The sequence below is a fragment of the Hevea brasiliensis genome, chromosome 16 (genome assembly GCF_030052815.1).
Source record: "Hevea brasiliensis isolate MT/VB/25A 57/8 chromosome 16, ASM3005281v1, whole genome shotgun sequence".
Lineage (NCBI taxonomy): Eukaryota > Viridiplantae > Streptophyta > Magnoliopsida > Malpighiales > Euphorbiaceae > Hevea > Hevea brasiliensis.
Genome location: NC_079508.1, coordinates 54,005,040 through 54,010,247, shown reverse-complemented (window position 1 = coordinate 54,010,247; position 5,208 = coordinate 54,005,040). Strand labels below are relative to the sequence as shown.

Sequence of the window (5,208 nt, the reverse complement as noted above, 5' to 3'; positions counted from 1 at the left end):
AATCTGAATTTTTAAATTTATTTGAATCATATTCAAATCTGGATTTTTAACTTGAATATGAGATATTCAATTTAATTTAAGTATGTATGTTTTATTTAATTGTTAAATAGTGATATGCATGATGGATGATCATGGACTATAAAAGACCAATGTGATTGGATTTATTTTTTTTATGTTTCTTTGGGATTGTAAATTAATTAATTTATTTTAATTTATTTTGGGCATGTATTATTAAGTTTGTAATAATTTTTGAGTTGTAATTTCATTTATTTAAGTTCTTGTAAATTCGCCTTGGTATGCCAAGGATTACTATGTAATATTGGATTGCAAGAAGTTCAAGGAGGTCAAGAGCATTGGTGGGACCAGTGGGAGGAATTCAATATCAAGTGTTGATTATGTACTCCTTCAGCAACTCTTGTCAAATGAATGAATGAAATGCACCTAGGAATGCCCTGATTCAATTCTTGGTGGCTCATAATTGAATCCTTTAGAAAGTCCATAATCATACCATATTTACTGCTTATCTATGAATGCATGAGATATATGGGAATGTATGCAATTATATGATATATACATGCTAAATGGATAATATGCAAAGTGAAACCTTAATAGTAATTAGAATGACCATAAAATCTTTCAAATAAATGATTAAGTTGGAAATGCTATAATTAAAGTAATTATAACATAGGCCCTCCATTGGGGTAATTATTTTAAGAAATTTTAAATAGTTGCATAAGATGCAATTAATTTAAGAGATTTTCTCAAGAATAATTGTTAAGCATGATATGTTGTAAATATGTAAATAGTTTGGTGGCCAATATTGGACGTACCTAAGGACATTAAAATTATTTGCATGATTACTGGCTCAATGGGATCAACTTAACTAATGCAAGATAAGTCAATAATGGATGTACCTGAGATTTTGAGCATTAGGGGCTAGGTAAAGGATTGAACCTCACATGAGATGTGATGGGCAAGGAGTTGCTCACTTATAGTTTATTGTAATTTCAATAATGGATGTACCTGATGATGATCAATAGAATTATAAGAATTCAATCACCCACTAGAAATCCATCCAACTAGGATTTTCGTTTTCTACTTTGGAAGTGTAGGATTCGCTAAGTTAGTGGGAGGACCAATTTGATTAAAAGACCATAATTATTTTGGTTAATTACATGATACATTTACTAATTAATCTGGTTATTTTCTGCAGTTAATTTTTTGATAAAAATGAGCATAGAACAACCACCACCATCCAATATCCTTGCAAGCATACTTGATCGCAATAGGTTGACCGGACCTAATCTGTCTGATTGGCTAAGAAATTTGAAACTTGTCCTGAAGCTTGAACATATAGGATATGTTATAGATTCAAATGTTCCTGGTTCCTTACCTCCAGAGGCCACACAAGAGGAACATGAAACTTTGGATAAGTGGAAGGAGCATGATATGAGAGCTAAGTGTTACATGTTTACTTCCATGAGTAATGAGTTACAAAAGCAGCATAAGAACATGTTGAGTGCGAGTGAGATCCTCCTTCACCTACAAGAGTTGTATGGTGAGCACAGCAGGAATGCTAGGTATGAGATATCTAGACAGCTATTCCGTATGAGGATGTCTGAGGGACAGAATGTTGGGGATCATGTCCACAAGATGATTCGGCTGATTGAGCAGTTAGAACATCTTGACTTCAACATGGATTTCCAACTACAGATGGATTTGATCCTTCAGTCCCTTCCTGAGTCTTTTGGAAATTTTGTGACAAATTTCCATATGACTAAACAGGAATGCACCTTAGCTGGTTTACTCAACATGCTGGTTATTGCCCAAAAGAATATGACGGGAAATAAAGGAAAAGAGGTAGCTTTGATTGCGTCTTCTTCTGCTGGAAAGTCCAACAAGAAGAAGGGCAATAAGAAAAAGAAACCTCAGATTCCTGGTCCTTCCAAGAAAATAGCTAAACAGAAAAGGAAGACTAAAGCTGATGGAGGCAAAGGAAAGTGTTTCCACTGCCAAAAGGATGGGCACTAGAAAAGGAACTACCTAGAGTATCTTGTTTCTCTGAAGGACAAGAAGGATACACCTTCGGAAGGTATGTCCATATCTTGTTATTTAGATTCTGATGATACTTGTAACACCCTCACTATAGCAATTCCGTACATTCTACTGTTTCGATGACCAGTGTCGGTCCGGACAGCTAGAACGTCTGGAAAATATTTAGAATAGAGTGAGGAGTCATAAATAACTCAAATAAGTATAAAAAAATTAAGGAAAATGTAACGACCCAGCCCAGCCCAGTCAGTATTGTCCGCTTTGGCCCGTGGGCCTCACGGATTTGTCCCTTGGGAGGTTTCGCTCCCAAAAGCGCGCTGACCAGTTTAGGCTGACCCCCACATATATGGCCCAGATTCCCTTCTCCCATTTCCGATGTGGGACGGGCGGCACCTGCAGGCGTTACGTATCGCCGTCCCCACAGTCCGTTACAACCCACCAACTTCCGCTGGGGGCGTCCTCGCACCCACTCGTACTGGAGGGAGTCCGGCTCTGATACCAATTGTAACGACCCAGCCCAGCCCAGTCAGTATTGTCCGCTTTGGCCCGTGGGCCTCACGGATTTGTCCCTTGGGAGGTTTCGCTCCCAAAAGCGCGCTGACCAGTTTAGGCTGACCCCCACATATATGGCCCAGATTCCCTTCTCCCATTTCCGATGTGGGACGGGCGGCACCTGCAGGCGTTACGTATCGCCGTCCCCACAGTCCGTTAGCTAAAAGAGAACTTGACATTTGAGGAGCAGCCTGTAGCCATAGTGGACTACCAAGTGAGACAGCTGAGTTCTAAACAGATCCCTATGGTTAAGGTTTTGTGGAGGAGTCAGACAGTGGAAGAGTGCACCTGGGAGTCAGAACGGGACATGCGTAGCAAGTACCCGTATTTGTTCAATGCATAATCATGTGTTTTATTCTGCCTTGTGTAAAAATTCGAGGCAATTTTTACGTAAGGGGAAGAATGTAACACCCCAAATTTTATTAATTATGAGTATTTTTGATATTTAAATTTTATTTAAATTTTAGGAAATTTTTTGAGATTTTTCGGATTTTAAAAATCGGGTTCGATTTTCCGAAAATATAAACTTTGATGATTTTTAAAAATTTATTTAAAGACCACGTGGCAAAACTAAAAATATATTTGGAGTCTACGTATTTTTCTGAGTTTTATGGAATTTTTTTCGGAATTTTTGGACCTCGTTTTCGGTCCCGAGGCAGAGTAAAAATTCAAAATTTTGTATTTCGAATCGAACCGGACCGGATCGGACCGGTCGAATCGAACCGGCCCCCTTTCCTTTTTCTTCTCCCGCGCGCGTCTCTCTCTTTTCTCTTTCTTTTCTCTCTCCTCCTCTCCCCTGCGCGCGCGCGTCGCTCCAGTTTCTCCGGCCAAATCCGGCCGATCCGGCCACCGATTGGACCGGGTCTTGTGTCCAAAATCATCTACTCGGCGAGAGCTTTCCATAGACACCAAGAACGCCGAAATCCATCGAGCGGATTGTCCGATTTTTGCTCGGGAAGATTTTCGCCCATTTCGACTTTTGGGCTAGATTTCTCGAAAACCGTGAATCACGAAAACCGAGGCTACCAGCACGCTCCACTCGACGAGGGCTTCGCGGGATATTAATTTCAAAATTTTCCGACAACGTTTTTCGGTGGGTCCCACGGAAATTCGCAGTGTATTTTCGAGCATTAAATGAGCTTAGAAAATTCTGAAAAATTTATGTACTAACCCCCGTGTTATGGGCTTCGTGTAGGTATTCTCATTTCGCGGAAATTCGACAGTTGACCGGGTCTGCGAAATTCCGGCCAGACAGACCCGTTACCGGAAAAGTCTCCGAATTGGGCCGAGATTTTGCCTACCCCCCCATTGTCAGACGTCCCGAGCGTTCGAAGTCGGAATCGGCAAAGGTAAACCCGAACCTTGTTTTTTCGTAATTTTCTAGTGCTTAAATAGGATTAAAAATCCATAAAATATTCGTGGTAGCTTAGAAAATTACGATTCTTTTTGCAATAGCTTAGTAATATTGCTAAGGACCGCGGGGCAAAGTTTTAGAATTTTTAGAGTTGATTTGGGCAGTTTTTGCAAAAATGGTCAATTATAGGGACTAAATTGAAATTTTACATATTGTGATGAATGATTGGTTTGGTGGGCCCTGGAGGGGCTGTGTGATATAACTGAGTTGTGGAGATATGGATTGTGAGTATAGAAGTGTGTTTTGAACCCTTTTTCAGGTTGGTTAGGTCCTAGGTATAGGGGGGACTCTGCCGGATTTTCGGCACGACTTAGGACGTATTTGGGTCTTTTCTTGATTTGTATTGAGTCATTTGTATTAAATGATTGTAATATGATTGTCAGGTGAGCCGGGACAGCCTTCTTCCTCCGCCCAGCCACCACAGTGATTTGTCGTCAAGTCTGTGAGTAAAATATTAATTTTAATTATAATTTCGATATTATTATATGTTCAGCATGCCCATGCATCACTTATATGCATATATTTATGTAGTTAAACTCTAGGCACGATTTATGTTGCATTCATAACTGTTAAAGTGCCATGAATGGTGTTGCGGTAATTTGGAGCAGTGTGCGTGCGTTGGCGTGCGTGTGATGTGGTGTGGACTATGGATAGGACGGGTAGACACGGCTTGAGTTCTTCGCTGGGACACGGTCCTTCGGGGTAGACACGGCTTGAGTTCTTATTGGGACCCCGATTTGGTATTTAAGTGGAAGTCCGAGCTGAGTTCTTCGCTGGCACCAGATTGGATTTAAGAGAGCTGTATAGGGGATCAGCTCCCATATACTATGAATGATGTTACAGGGTGTGTGAGTGCTCCAAATTACCTTTTTGATGCTATGATGTGAATATGGTGTTGATGTTGCATTTCACTCTACAGGTTGCATTAGTTTCAGATAGTTATAGAGATTATAGTTAAGATTGATATTTTACTCTCTGAGTCGAACGCTCACTCCTGTTCAAAAAATTTTACAGGCCACAGGAGGATATTTTGTTCTGGGTTAACCTGCTTTTCTACCTCGCAGGTTGTTTATCAATATTGTGTAATTTTAATTACTCCTAGAATTTCCGCATGTGTTAGCAGTATTTATTTGAATTTGGTCTGTAATATTTTTATCATGTTGGACCTGTAAACTTAAATATGTTATGCA

The 5,208-nt window shown here is 40.0% G+C and overlaps 1 long non-coding RNA gene across 1 annotated transcript; it reads left to right on the top strand.

Annotated features, from left to right (window-relative positions):
• Nucleotides 1-3,933: 3,933 nt before the first annotated feature.
• LOC131174760 (uncharacterized) lies at nt 3,934-5,208 on the top strand. Its single transcript, XR_009144990.1, has 3 exons — nt 3,934-3,953; nt 4,402-4,460; nt 5,033-5,208. It is a non-coding gene; the product is annotated as an uncharacterized LOC131174760 (long non-coding RNA).